Here is a 16,654-nt window from a genome sequence, read left to right on the forward strand (position 1 = left end):
CAAAGGTGGGCACTCGCGCTATCAGCGTATAACTATACCATCCACCACAGGCCAGGCACCGAGAACTGTGCGGATGCTCTCAGTCGGCTACCATTGCCCACCACAGGGCTGGAAATGGCGCAGCCTGCAAACTTGTTGATGGTGGTGCAGCCCGCAGACTTGTTGATGGTCATGGAAGCATTTGAAAATGATAAATCACCTGTCACGGCCTGCCAGATTAGGACTTGGACCAGCCAAGATCCTCTGCTGTCCCTAGTAAAAAACTGTGTACTGCATGGGAGCTGGGCCAGCATCCCCGTTGAAATGCAAGAGCTAATCAAGCCGTTCCAGCGGCGAAAGGATGAGCTGTCCATTCAGGCAGACTGCCTGTCGTGGGGTAACTGCGTAGTGCTACCTAAAAAGGGCAGGGAGACGTTCATCTCGGAACTCCACAGCACACACCCGGGTATAATAATGATGAAAGCGATAGCCAGATCCCACGTGTGGTGGCCCGGTATCGACTCTGACTTAGAGTCCTGTGTACGGCAATGCAGCGTGTGTGCTCAGTTGAACAACGCGCCCAGAGAGGCACCACTAAGTTTGTGGTCCTGGCCCTCCAGACCATGGTCAAGGATCCATGTCGACTATGCGGGCCCGTTTCTCAGTAAAATGTTCCTGGTGGTAGTGGATGCTTTTTCAAAATGGATTAAATGTGAAATAATGTCAGGAAGCACCGCCACCGCCACCATTGAAAGCTTGAGGGCCATGTTTGCCACCCATGGCCTGCCTGACATATTGGTCAGTGACAACAGGCCATGTTTCACCAGTGCCGAATTTAAAGAATTCATGACCCGCAATGGGATCAAACATGTCACTTCGGCCCCGTTTAAACCAGCCTCCAATGGGCAGGCAAAGCGGGCAGTACAAACAATCAAACAGAGCCTTACACAAGCCACAGAAGGCTCACTCCAAACCCGTCTGTCCCGAGTACTGCTCAGCTACCGCACGAGACCCCACTCGCTCACAGGGGTGCCCCCGGCTAAATTACTCATGAAAAGGACACTAAAAACCAGACTCTCGCTGGTTCACCCCAACCTACATGATCAGGTAGAGAACAGGTGGCAGCAACAAAATGTAAACGATGGTCGCGCCACTGTGTCACGGGAAATTGATCTGAATGACCCTGTGTATGTGCTAAACTATGGATATGGTCCCAAGTGGATCGCGGGCACGGTGATAGCTAAAGAAGGGAGTAGGGTGTTTGTAGTCAAACTAGACAATGGACAAATTTGCAGAAAGCACCTGGACCAAACGAGGCTGCGGTTAACAGGCTGCCCTGAACAACCCACAGCAGACACCACCTTTTTCGAGCCCACAACACACACCCAAAGGATCAACGACACCACCCCGGATCAGCAAATCGAACCCATCACGCCCAACAGCCCAGCAAGGCCAGGCTCACCCAGCAGCCCTGCAGGGCCAACAACACGACAGCCCGGCGAGGGCACAGCCAACACACTAGAACAGACATTTGTACCGAGGCGGTCCACCAGGGAAAGAAAGGCTCCCGACCGCCTCACCTTGTAAATAGTTTTCACTTTGACTTTGGCGGAGGAATGATGTTGTGTATCTGTAAAGCAGGCACTCCCATGTTCCGCCACCAGGAAGTGCATCCCCTGAAGTCCCAAGGGATCCCAGCATCCCTTGGGAGCACTGTATATAAGCCGGCTCCTAAGGCCTGTTCCTCACTCTAGAGTGTCTTAATAAAGACTGAGGTCACTGTTACTTTAACCTCCTTGTGTGCAGTCCCATCTGTGTTAGGAACACAATAGTGTCCATGCCGGCTGACAAAGAGCTGTCCAACCTAATCCCACTTTATAGTTCTTGGTCTGTAGCCTTGTAGGTTACGGCACTCCAAGTGCATATACAAGTACTTTTTAAATGCTATGAGGGTTTCTGCCTCTACCACCCTTTTAGACAGTGGGTTCCAGATGTCCACCACCCTCTGGGTGAAAAAATGTCTCCTCAAATCCCCTCTAAACCTCCTACAATTTACTTTAAATCTATGCCCTGTGGTTATTGACCCCTCTACTAGGGGGATTAGGTCCTTCCTCTCCACTCTATCAATCCCCTCATAATCTTACACATCTCAATTAGGCCTCCCCCTCAGCCTCCTCTGTTCCAAAAAAAACTACCCCAGCCTATCCAATCTTTTCTCATAGCTAAAATTCTCCAGTCCAGGCTGTTGTGTATACATGCCTGTTTACTGTGTGATGTCTGTAACACTGTTATGCAACACTGAATGTACCCTTACACTGTACACACCTTGTCTGTACACCAGAGGGCGCTGTTGCTGGAGACCTAAGGGATACCTGCACACTGCAGGTAACCCAGTATAAAAAGGAGCTGCAAATAAAGGACTACAGTCTACACAGTTTAAGTATCACACCCTGCCTCATGGAGTGAGGTGCCTACATATACCAACAACTGGCGACGGGAATACGAGGTCACGAACTACACGCTCAACATATCTAACCTCAGCAACTTTCAGCAATTTACAGAGGGGGAAGATTGGGACACTTCTTTATAGCCAACGACCTGGACGGGGACACACCGGCTACACTACCGAACAAATGCAGGGCCATCCTGCTTAGCAGTTGTGGGCCCACCATCGACGGTCTCGTCAGGGACTTACTAGCCCCGGAGAAGACAACCACCAAGAGCTATGAGCAACTTGTAACAATCATGCAGGAACAACTAAAACCGAAAGAAAGCATCCTCACGCCAGGCACCGGTTCTGCACTTACCGGCGACCCAGAAATTGCCAAGTATGCTGAACACTTAAGAAGATTAGCTGCACCGTGTGATTTTGGCGACCACCTTAATGAAGCACTAAGGGACATATTTGTCATTGGAATCGGCCACGAAGGCCTCCTACACAAATTGCTCTCGACTGACATCACGGTCACCCTGCAGAAAGCAATTCAAGTGAGCCAGGCCTACATGGTTTTGGCCAGCAACGCCAGGCGAATACTGACCCAGGACTCTAAACCGGCGAGTGCAGTGCACCACATGGATACTTCTAAAGGCAGAAATGCTGCCCCAAGTCCCGCAACCCTGAGTCCGCCACATGGGGCAAACCGGATGGCCTCGTGCTGGCGCTGTGGAGGAAACCACAGGGCCCACCAGTGCCGCTACAAAGATGATACATGCAAAGGCTGCAAGGAGAAAGGGCACCTTCAGAGAATGTGTAGAAAAGGCTGTACTCACTGTGTCTCTGATGAGTTGGCTGATCACTGGGGCTCCAACACAGATGAAGAGGAAGTTGCTCAAACCCTGGAAGGAGAGTATGGAATCTTCACCTGGTCCAACCGGAAGTTCTCCGTGGATGATGGAAGTGGACATCGATGGGGTCCCAGTCTCCTGAGATTGACACAGGGGCGAGCCAGTCTGTGATGAGCCAAATGACCTTTGAAAAAATTTGGATGAATCCTGACACTCGACCAAAACTGTCTCCTGTCCAGGCAAAGCTGCTCACCTATACCAAAGGTAAAATCCAAATCGTTGGCAATGTAGACATCCAAGTCTTCCAGAGCGGCGTGTTGAACAAACTCCCCCTGTGGATTGTAGCCGGCGACGGTCCCACGCTGCTGGGCAGGAATTGGATGAACCGGGTTCACATCAGGCGAAATGGCCCTGTGGAAGAAAAGAGCACCACAGCCTACCTGCAGCAAGACCAGAAAATGGCTGCAGCACCACAAGCAGCAGAACCTGTACTCAAAATGGCCTCCGCCATGCCACGAGTGAACATGGAGGAGCATCATGTGACATCGAGCGGCCAATCGGATTTGAAGGCTCCCTTAAAGGAGACTGGTAACCAAAAAAATTTAAAGGGAAAGTTTCAACTATTTTGAGTACACGGACTTTAAAGCTAAAAATGCAATTAAAGGGTGCAAGTATGAAAATGTATGCAATGTAACCATGAATTGTGATGCTGGTTCAACTAATGTGACTAATGAGATGAATGCAGGTGTCAGTAAGGTTACGAACAAGTTTATTATGCTAACAATAATGATAAAGAATGTGAAATGCCTAATGTAACCATGTCTGTTGAAACCAGGACACCAAAAAGTGATGCAAATACTAGAATGTATAATGTAGGCTCGACTATCTGTAATCAGAGCCAAGGTGTCATGTATACCGGTAGGACACTGCCAAAGGACATTGGGTCCGACAGGGACCATGCTGATGCCAATGGAATCCCCCTGTGGGAGACCCCCAGGTCCAGCAGGCTACCTGACCATGTAGCCTGGACCTTTGGAACAAATGTGATGCCCCTTGCAGGACACACACACAGGCAGTGGAAGCAGACCCACCACAGGGACAGTGATCAATGGGCAGCCCAGCAACCACCAATGGTAACCTGCACCAGACCAGCCCTACAACCCCTGGCCACCAGGGCCAACACCAGGAGCATGAGGCCAATACCCTCCAGCTTCCCTGGCAAACCCTGGGATGACCTGACCCTCATCCCAATTGGTGGACAAGGAGCCCACCCAGTTTTGTGGCCCTGCCCACCACCCCACAACAAGTGAACAAGGAGCCCACCCAGTCTTGTGGACCTGCCCATCACCCCACAACAACAGTGGACAAGGAGCCCACCCAGTCTTGTGGCCCTGCCCACAACTACCCACATCACAGTGTATACACACCACCCACTGCTGCCGTGGCTACCCCCCCGAGGGATCCCACAACAGTAACACCCACATGGTCTGCATGTGAGGGAGGGGAAATGTACGAGGCCAGCCTCAAGCACAGGGGTCACACCTGGCAACGACACAACCCTCACCACAACCTCCCATAGCCCACCACTGATCACCTCATCGGGCATGACAACAAGGATATGAAAAATGCTTAGTGGGGGAAGTGTTGTGTATGCATGCCTGTTTACTGTGTGATGTCTGTAACACTGTTATGCAACACTGAATGTACCCTTACACTGTACACACCTTGCCTGTACACCAGAGGGTGCTGCTGCTGGAGACCTAAGGGTTACCTGCACACTGCAGGTAACCCAGTATAAAAAGGAACACACAGCTTGTTGTCGTCACTCAGGAGCTGCAAATAAAGGACTACAGTCTACACAGTTTAAGTATCACACCCTGCCTCATGGAGTCATTACTAAAGGTGCTACATATACCAACACAGGCAACATCCTAATAAATCTACTCTGTACCCTCTCTAGTGCAATCACATCTTGCCTGTAATGTGGTGACTAGTACTGTTATACTCTAGCTGTGGCCTAACTAGTGTTTTATACAGTTCAAGCATAACTTCCCTGCTCTTGTATTCTATCCCTCGGTTAATAAAGGCAAGTATTCTCTCTGCCTTCTTAACCACCTTATCCACCTGGCCTGCTCCCTTCAGGGATCTGTGGACATGCACTCCAAGGTCCCTTTGTTCCTCTACACTTCTCAGTGTCCTACCATTTATTGTGTATTCCCTTGCCTTGTTAGTCTCCCCAAATGCATTACCTCACACTTTGGATTGAATTCCATTTGCCACTGTTCTGCCCATCTGACCAGCCAATTGATATCTACCTGCAGACTACAGCTTTCTTCTTCATTATCAACCACACGGCCAATATACCCCACTGGAAACAGCCTTCCAGTCACAAAAACACCCATCAGCCATTACCCTTTGCTTCCTGCCTCTGAGCCAATTTTGGATCAAACTTGCAATTGAACTTAGAACTTTCTTGGTCTATGTTTCTCAGCTTGCTACACTAATAAGGCATAGCAGAGACACTTAGCTGCTGTTCATTGAATACTTAATAGAATTGTTTTAAATATTCTGTTTAATTAATAAGCTAAGAGTGACCTATAACATCATGTAAGCCTGAACAGAATACCATCATGTAAGCCTGAACAGAATAGTACAGAGTATGTAGTGAACATAATGCCAATTATGAGGTCACATTGGCAGCCACAGACTTAGAAAAGATCATTATAGATAGTTTCTAAGTTACCAAAAAAACCAACCTGTATAGTTAGTGATCCGTGACAGCTCTGTACTGGTCGGGGCCATAAAAGGAGCAGTGAGCGGCAGCCCCTGGATAGCACGGTGGCCCCGACCTGCGAGAGACCATCGGCGGCAGGTCACGGGCCATAAAAGGAGCCGCGAGTGGTGGCCCCGGGACAGCGTGGCGGCATACCACTTCAAGGTATAGCACGAGCTGGTGCAGTCGGGCGATGGCAACGAAGAGGGACATCATCAAGGTCCAGGACGGTGATTGGAGCGTGGGCAGGTACACCAGGAGCAACGAGGTCGGGGCGAAGAAGCGGCGAGAGAATGTAGAGGGATATGATCGGAACCGAGGAGAGGCGTGAATTCGGGGCTAGAAGAGGCAAGGGTTCAGGGGCAATATGGGCCAGCCCACACTGTGATATGTGTGTGCACTAGACCAGTGCAGCACAGCTGGTCTCCAGTCGTCTTGGGTAATCCTTGCCAATGGACCAAGACTTAGCTCTGTCAAGCCCGTGTGGTGGCTGGTGTGCAACGGCTACCACATGTTAAAAATCCACGCACAGGCATCTTCCACCCTTCAAGATGTAGTTCAGGATCTGGAATATTAGGTCCTTCATTGAAACACCTGTGAACTCATCGCTTTTTGGCGTGGAAGCAAGTCCTCCTCATTTCGAGGGACTGTCTATGATGATGATGTACTGTTTTGATGTGAGGCTCTGTTGTTGTGGGCATTATTGTTAAGAAACTCTGGATGCAGAAATTTCTGCCTTCCAAACCTAGTGTGGTTGTCAGCTGTGTCTCAGAAGGTTGTGGGTTCAAGTCTCAGAGATGTGAACACATAATCCAGGCTGGCACTGCATTGCAGTATTGAGGGAGTGCCCTCTCAGGTGGATGTAAAAGATTCCATGGCACTATTTTGCAGAACAACAGGGGAGGTCTCCCCGGTGTCCTGACCACAATTTATCTCTTCATCAACATCACTAAAAAACAAATTATCTGGTCATTATCACATTGCTATGTGTGGGAACTTGCTATGTGCAAATTGGCTACTACATTTCCTACATTACAAGTGACTGCATTTCAAAAGTATTTCATTTGAGGTAAATGCTTTGAGGCGCCCTGAGGTCATGAAAGGCATTATTAGTTAGTAGTAAAACAAGTAGCAAAAGTCAAGACACAATCCCTATTCTTGCCCTTGTTTGGTACTAATAGATTCCTTTCCTACATAGAAACATAGAACATAGAAACATAAAAATCTACAGTGCAGAAGGAGACCATCATGTCCGCGCCGGCCAACAAAGAGCCACACGGCCCTCGGTCAGCAGTGCTGAAGGTTGAAGGTTACATGTAAACCTATGAACAATTCACAGTGGCGGAAAGGTAAAGAGCACCCAGCCCAACCAGTCCGTTCCACACAACTGCGACACCCCTTGCACCAAAACATTCTACACTCCACCCTAACCGGAGCCATGTGATCTCCTGGGAGAGGCAATTGCCAGATAAAAACCACGTTAGTTAGGTAGCAATTTAATTCTAAGATATTATAATAACAGTGTGCCTCTCATCAACATATTGGATCATAATATCCCTTTAATTGGCCAGTTATTACAGTCATGGCTCAAAGGAGGATCTAAGCATCTCTATTCCATCTCCTGGAATTTAAAGGTTCTATTTCAACTATGCCGAATTCAATACCATTTTCAAAAACAAATAGAATTCATAATATTTTCATAGCTGCTTCTATTATGGGAAAATAGAACTCTAGTTGGATCCAAATAAGTTCTAGATTTGGCCCTAAATTAGTAACATGGATATTTTGAATCCTGTCCTACTTTTTGAAGTCCAAATGGGAGCAGCTTAGTGACTGACTTTGCCATCCCAGGTACTCACCTTATCAGTTGCTGACAAATGCATAGTTACTGCTTATTAGGCTCACAAATAAGAGTCCAAGAGAAGCACAAATCCACCGAGTAGCTTTAACAGAGAAACCTGGCTCCAATGATAATTTGGGATTCATTCAAGAATTTTATGTTTGTCTCCAGGAGCAACAGCAATTCCAGCCAGAACCCAGCTGGTCTTAATGGCACCATTTTTATTTGACCTTCTGTGAATTCTGTCAGCTGGAAGTGCAAATAAGATATGTCATGTTTAATAATGGGAGAGTGGAAAATGTAAAACAAATGTTGACTTGTACTGGACAGGGTTGATTTTAGACTGCATCATTTTGTTTGGATATCAGCCTGTATTAGGGGCATTGCATGATATCAGCCTGTATTAGGGGCACTGTATGGGTGGAGCTGCGGAATACCAAAGGGCAGAAAATGCTAGTGGGAGTTGTGTACAGATCACCAAACAGTAGTAGCGAGGTTGGGGACAGCATCAAACAAGAAATTAGGGATGCATGCAATAAAGGTACAGCAGTTATCACGGGCGACTTTAATCTACATATAGATTGGGCTAACCAAACTGGTAGCAATACGGTGGAAGAACATTTCCTGGAGTGTATTAGGGATGGTTTTCTGGACCAATATGTTGAGGAACCAACGAGAGGGCTGGCCATCCTAGACTGGGTGATGTGTAATGAGAAGGGACTAATTTGCAATTTTGTTGTGCGAGGCCCCTTGGGGAAGAGTGACCATAATAAGGTAGAATTCTTTATTAAGATGAAGAGTGACACAGTTAATTCAGAGACTAGGGTCTTGAACTCAAGGAAAGATAACTTTGATGGTATGAGATGTGAATTGGCTAGAATAAACTGGCAAATGATACTTAAAGGGTTGACGGTGGATAGGCAAGGCAAACATTTAAAGATCACATGGATGGACTTCAACAATTGCACATCCCTGTCTGGAGTAAAACTAAAACGGGAAGGTGGCTCAACTGTGGCTAACAAGGAAAATTAAGGATAGTGTTAAATCCAAAGAAGAGGCATATAAATTGGCCAGAAAAAGCAGCAAACCTGAGGACTGGGAGAAATTTAGAATTCAGCAGAGGAGGACAAAGGGTTTAATTAGGAGGGGGTAAATAGAGTATGAGAGGAAGCTTGCCGGGAACATAAAAACTGACTGCAAAAGCTTCGATACATATGTGAAGAGAAAAAGATTAGTGAAGACAAACGTAGGTCCCTTGCAGTCAGATTCAGGTGAATTTATAATGGGGAACAAAGAAATGGCAGACCAATTGAACAAATACTTTGGTTCTGTCTTCACGAAGGAAGACACAAATAATCTTCCGGAAGTACTAGGGGACCGAGGGTCTAGTGAGAAGGAGGAACTGAAGGATATCCTTATTAGGCGGGAAATTGTGTTAGGGAAATTGATGGGATTGAAGGACGATAAATCCCTGTGGCCTGATAGTCTGCATCCCAGAGTACTTAGGGAAGTGGCCTAAAAATAGTGGATGCATTGGTGATCATTTTCCAACAGTCTATCGATCCTGGATCAGTTCCTATGGACTGGAGGGTAGCTAATGTAACACCACTTTTTAAAAAAGGAGGGAGAGAGAAAACGGGTAATTATAGACCGGTTAGCTTGACATCAGTAGTGGGGAAAATGTTGGAATCAATTATTAAAGATGAAATAGCAGCACAATTGAAAAGCAGTGACAGGATCGGTCCAAGTCAGCATAGATTTATGAAAGGGAAATCATGCTTGACAAATCTTCTAGAATTTTTTGAGGATGTAACTAGTAGAATGGATAAGGGAGAACCAGTGGATGTGGTGTATTTGGACTTTCAAAAGGCTTTTGACAAGGTCCCACACAAGAGATTGGTGTGCAAAATTAAAGCACATGGTATTGGGGGTAATGTACTGACGTGGATAGAGAACTGGTTGGTAGACAGGAAGCAGAGAGTCGGGATAAACGGATCCTTTTCAGAATGGCAGGCAGTGACTAGTGGGGTGCCGCAGAGCTCAGTACTGGGACCCCAGCTCTTTATAATTTACATTAATGATTTGGATGAAGGAATTGAGTGTAATATCTCCAAGTTTGCAGATGACACTAAACTGGGTGGCGATGTGAACTGTGAGGAGGACGCTAAGAGGCTGCAGGGTGACTTGGACAGGTTAGGTGAATGGGCAAATGCATGGCAGATGCAGTATATTGTGGATAAATGTGAGATTATCCACTTTGGGGGCAAAAACACGAAGGCAGAATATTATCTGAATGGCAGCATATTAGGAAAAGGGGAGGTGCAACGAGACCTGGATGTCATGGTACATCAGTCATTGAAAGTTGGTATGCAGGTACAGCAGGCAGTGAAGAAGGCAAATGGTATGCTGGCCTTCATAGCTAGGGGATTTGAGTACAGGGCCTTGGTGAGGCCTCAAATAGAAACATAGAAAATAGGTGCAGGAGTAGGCCATTCGGCCCTTCGAGCCTGCACCACCATTCAATAAGATCATGGCTGATCATTCCCTCAGTACCCCTTTCCTGCTTTATCTCCATACCCCTTGATCCCCTTAGCCGTAAGGGCCATATCTAACTACCTCTTGAATTTATCCAATGTACCTGCATCAACAACTCTCTACGGCAGGGAATTCCACAGGTTAACAACTCTCTGAGTGAAGAAGTTTCTCCTCATCTCAGTCCTAAATGGCTTACTGTGTCCCCTGGTTCTGGACTTCCCCAACATCGGGAACATTCTTCCCGCATCTAACATGTCCAGTCCCGTCAGAATCTTATATGTTTCTATGAGATCCCCTCTCATCCTTCTAAACTCCAGTGTATAAAGGCCCAGTTGATCCAGTCTCTCCTCATATGTCAGTCCAGCCATCCCGGGATTCAGTCTGGTGAATCTTTGCTGCACTCCCTCAATAGCAAGAATGTCCTTCTTCAGATTAGGAGACTAAAACTGAACACAATATTCCAGGTGAGGCCTCACCAAGGCCTTGTATAACTGCAGAAAGACCTCCCTGCTCCTATACTCAAATTCCCTCGCTATGAAGGCCAACATGCCATTTGCCTTCTTCACTGCCTGCTGGACCTGCATGCCAACTTTCAATGACTGATGAACCATGACACCCAGGTCTCGTTGCACCTCCCCTTTTCCTAATCTGCCACCATTCAGATAATATTCTGCCTTCGTGTTATTGCCCCCAAAGTGGATAACCTCACATTTATCCACATTATGCTGCATCTGCCATGCATTTGCCCACTCACCTAACCTGTCCAAGTCACCCTGCAGCCTCTTAGCGTCCTCCTCACAGTTCACACCACCACCCAGTTTAGTGTCATCTGCAAACTTGGAGATATTACACTCAATTCCTTCATCCAAATCATTAATGTATATTGTAAAGAGCTGGGGTCCCAGCACTAAGCCCTGCGGCACTCCACTAGTCACTGTCTGCCATTCTGAAAAGGACCCATTTATCCCGACTCTCTGCTTCCTGTCTGCCAACCAGTTCTCTATTGACGTCAGTACATTACCCCCTACCATGTGCTTTGATTTTGCACACCAATCTCTTGTGTGGGACCTTGTCAAAAGCCTTTTGAAAGTCCAAATACACCACACCCACTGGTTCTCCCTTATCCATTCTACTAGTTACATCCTCAAAAAATTCCAGAAGATTTGTCAAGCTTGATTTCCCTTTCATAAATCCATGCTGACTTGGACCGATCCTGCCACTGCTTTCCAAATGCACTGCTATTTCATCTTTAATAATTGATTCCAACATTTTCCCCACTACTGATGTCAGGCTAACTGGTCTATAATGACCTATTTTCTCTCTCCCTCCCTTTTTAAAAAGTGGTGTTACATTAGCTACCCTCCAGTCACCTGGAATATTGTGTTCAGTTTTGGTCTCCTAATCTGAGGAAGGACGTTCTTGCTATTGAGGGAGTGCAGCGAAGGTTCACCAGACTGATTCCCGGGATGGCTGGACTGACATATGAGGAGAGACTGGATCAACTGGGCCTTTATACACTGGAGTTTAGAAGGATGAGAGGGGATCTCATAGAAACATATAAAATCTGACAGGACTGGACAGTTTAGATGCAGGAAGAATGTTCCCGATGTTGGGGAAGTCCAGAACCAGGGGACACAGTCTAAGGATAAGGGGTAAGCCATTTAGGACTGAGATGAGGAGAAACTTCTTCACTCAGAGAGTTGTTAACCTGTGGGATTCCCTACCGCAGAGAGTTGTTGATGCCAGTTCATTGGATATATTCAAGAGGGAGTTAGATATGGCCCTTATGGCTAAAGGGATCAAGGGGTATGGAAAGGGTTACTGAGGTGAATGATCAGCCATGATCTTATTGAATGGTGGTGCAGGCTCGAAGGGCCGAATGGCCTAGTCCTGCACATATTTTCTATGTTTCTATGTTTCTATACCAAAACATGCAGAGGGGATGTGCTCATTTTACAAAGGATATCCTCCATATCATTCTCCGGTGCTTTAATTTCCTTTTGCTGAAAGAGTTACCATAACTTGGACGTCAGTGAAAATATGTTTTAAAAATGAAACTTTATTATACAAAAAATGTTCTCAGCTACAGAAGTGTGCAATGCAGGTGGGAGCCCAATCTGATTATTTTAAATCTTGTCCATCTGAAGATGGGATGATACTTATGTTAACAAAAGAAAATATGGAGTCATGCACAATCTGGAGCATGTTACAAGGCTCTAGTAATCTGAAGCCATTGGCAGTCGTGCCTTTAGCTATCTAGGCCCTAAGCTCTGGAATGCCCCCAAACCTCTCCACATCTCTACGTCTCTCTCCTCTTTTAAAAAGCTCCTACCTCTTTGACTAGACTTTTGGTCACCTGTCCTAGTATCTCCTCATCTGACTCAACAACACCCATATGAAGCACCTTGGAACGTTTTATTATGTTAAAGGAGCTATATAAATGCAACGTGTTGTTGCAGAGCTGTAATGTTGGCCAACTTCAAGTTTTGCTGTCATATAAACATAGAAACATAGAAAATAGGCGCAGGAGTAGGCCATTCGGCCCTTCGAGCCTGCACCACCATTCAATATGATCATGGCTGATCATGTAACTTCAGTACCTGACTCCTGCCTTCTCTTCATACCCCTTGATCCCTTTAGCCGTAAGGGCCACATCTAACTCCCTTTTGAATATATCCAACAAACTGGATTCAACAACTTTCTGCGGTAGAGAATTCCCTCGGTTCACAATTCTCTGGGTGAAAAAGTTTCTCCTCATCTCGGTCCTAGATAGCTTACCCCTTTTCCTTAGACTGTGACCCCTGGTTCTGGTCTTCCCCAACATCGGCAACATTCTTCCTGCATCTAACCTGTCCAATCCCGTCAGTATTTTATTTACTTCTATGAGATCCCCTCTCATTCTTCTAAATTCCAGTGAATATAAGCCGAGTCGATCCAGTCTTTCTTCATATGTCAGTCCTGCCATCCTGGCAATCAGTCTGGTGAACCTTCGCTGCACTTCCTCAATAGCAAGAATGTCCTTCCTCAGATTAGGAGACCAAATCTGCACACAATACTCAAGGTGTGGTCTCACCAAGTTTATTTATATTCTTCCAATCCTTGGGTTCTTTTTCTGCCTGGGAAAACACTGGCATAAGTAGTAATTTCTTATCTTTTATGTGTTCACAATTTTAAAAAGTCTAATATACTTTTAAAAATCTTGACTAATTTCACCAACTACTCCCATTTGAGACATGTGATCAGCAGTGTCTGGGAGTCGGAGGGGTATATCTTCCCCAATCATTTTGAGGTTGGCCAAGGTGACTTTGGAGGACTACCTCCATTTCACACCTAAGAATCTCTAATACCTGTTTTTGGTTTCTTGGTTCAGCCTGCAAGTCTGCGTTGTTCTTTGCCCAGCCTTCGGACTATGTAAGTCAGCATTTCCCAGTTGCCAGCTCAGTCCCCTTCCTACCAATTTGGCTAAAGTTAGCTCAAGCACTGGTAAGTAAGCGAGCAGCTAAATAAGCGAGCAGCTCCTCAATAAGTACATGGCGAACAATCAGGCTGGACTGCAAAACTGGCCTACTCCAGGGCTCGAGTTTCCCCAGGAGTTGCCCCGCTTTTTTTGGAGCAAGTAGCTTTTTTTGGAGTAACTTAAAAATCGCAAATTTCCCCATTTAACTTGCTCCAGTGTCAGTCAGTTAGTTAGTTTTTTTTTTAGTTTAGTTTTATTTCTCCAAAAGGAGGCGTGACCAGCCACTTACGCCTGTTTTGGCCATGGAAGCAAATTTGGCCAGCTAAAAGTTACTCCAAACTAATTTAGGCCAGTGTATGTGGCCACTTTTGTAGACACAGAAAAACCTTACCTACGTTTAAGAAATCAGCGTAGGTAGCCATAGATAGGGGGGGAAGGTGAGATAGAGGATTCTAAAGTACTAAACACCTTCATAGCATCAGCACAACATCAAAACAACTTCAGCACAACATCTTCATGACATCGTCAAAAATAAATGAAAGATAAATCAGCTACTGAAAATAGAGCAGTCCTGCCTTGCCGACTGCAGAACGCACCGGTTAGCCGTTTGGCTAGGGCTAGGGGCGGCAGGCACACATGACTGGAGGAGTGAGGGATTTTTTTTTAACAGTTGTTCCTAAATGCTGTGTGGTGATAATGGAACATGATTCAGTTTTAATGCAAAAAATCTTTTATTGGGAAGTTTACAATGCATTTCAATGACAACAACAACAGCAAAGAAAGGCTGCACCCATCTCTCACCCACATATTGGGGAATGTGCACTTCCTCATAGGGGCAGTGATGGTGGTGGAGGGGGGGATCTGGGGGCCCGGCTTGGGTCTCAACAGAGGCTGGTGTGGGGATTGCAGTGGGAGTGGCATTTGATTGTCCGGCCTGTGTGCCCTTATTGCAGCAGCTAGCTCCCTCATGGCCTCTGCCATCATTTGCACTCCTTCTGACATGCCCACCCTCAGTTCCCATCTCAGTGCTCATATTTCTCCCGACAGTGTCATAACCTCATCACACACCCCACTGACGGTGGCCACGAGTGATCGGGTAAGGGCATTGGTCTCCTCACCCAGTGACATAACCTGATGTACATCTGATGAAGGCTGCATCTCATGAGAGACTGGTTGGCTTCTCCTTCCCCTCGCCGTGGGTCTGAATAGCAGCACCCCTCCAATGCGAGGCGCAGGCTGGGACTCTGGGGCCATGGGTGTTACAACCTGCATTCCACCACCGCCACTAAGACCTGCAACCTCGGAAGGTGTGAAACCAAGATATGTCATGGCAGAGCTCATGGAGGTGTCTGGCAAAGTGATGCCCTGTACCATAGACTGATCCATATCACGATCAGCATTCTCCCGTGAATACAGATCGATGGCCCCCTCCACCCCCACCTGCCTTGGTCTGGAGCGAACGCATCTGGATGTTCTTGTTGATCTTCTTGTTCTGCAAAACACAACAGATCAGTCAAATGGTTGGCAGGAAAGGAGGGGGAAGGATGGGTGGAATGAGTAGTCTCACGTGTAGCAGGCCAGTCAGCAGGTTGATTTGAAGGGCGACGATGCATTTTCATAATTGACCATCACCCTCGCATGTGGGCCCAGCTTGTGCAGAGCTGATTCTTTTTCTGCAGGTGCGACTCAGCAAGGCACCTCTGTTCCAGTGGTGATAGTTGGTGCAGATTTGGTGGCCCTCCTCCTGTTCTAGTTCTCTCCCTTTTGTTATGGGCCAATTTCTTCCGCAAAGATGAAAATATAATTTTTGCCACATGGTGAGCTTCTGATGGATGGGACATATACAGATGATCACAGTAACAATTGCAATTCCATTTAAAACTCAAGGTAATACTTACACTCACTACTTGACCAATATCCTGCCATTTCTTGTTACACTGGCTTCCAGTTCTTGCGGTCTTCACCCCTGCGGAGAATTCTTCTGCAACTAGGTTCCAGCATCTCCTCATTTCTTTAGGTGGAATTTTTGTGGGACCACTCTTAATGATAAACAGCTTCTGCCATCTGTCCTCAGTGACAGTGACTAGTTTCTCCACCTCCTCATGCAAGAAGTTCTTCGTCCTTGTTGCACGCGTTTGCATCATTGGTGTATTGGATTTACACTCAGGTGATCTTGAAAACACACAGTTTTCACCTTTCATGCATCTATGCAGCACTCCTTTCCACTCCCTCAGGCACCCAAAAATCAAAATTCACACCTTACCTTCTAATATGGCCCACTGCCAATGCTGCTGAGGCATGAGGACACTCTCCCTTTAACTGGCCGATTGCCAAGGTTCCTGCCCCATTGCGCATGCGCGCACGCGTTAATGCACATTGAGAATGCGCACAAACGGCCATGTATCCCCCTGCTGGCACTCGAGGACATGCCAGACCCAAACCCTGCCCCCCTGCCTACTGCGCTGAACAAGCTTGGCCCAAGCTCCGCCCCCCGCAGGTTTCTCAGCGCCATGCCACGGGCCCACAGGGATCCAGGAACGGGCAAATTATCCCGGTACGTTTTCGGCACGTTTTTTCCCCCATGAGGTCGGTGCACCACATCTATCTACGTCGCTCTAAGTGGCTGAGGAAATTTGGGGCCATAGTCACTATTCCTGCCATGGCCATGTTGCTACTATATAATGAAAGTAGAATGTGAATTTATACTATAAATGTATGGCTGGATTTTCAGCGTTTAAGATTTTGGGGTGGTAATGGCGATGGGGCGGTCTTGATACCACCTGGA

This window comes from Pristiophorus japonicus, chromosome 16, assembly GCF_044704955.1.
Source record: "Pristiophorus japonicus isolate sPriJap1 chromosome 16, sPriJap1.hap1, whole genome shotgun sequence".
NCBI lineage: Eukaryota > Metazoa > Chordata > Chondrichthyes > Pristiophoridae > Pristiophorus > Pristiophorus japonicus.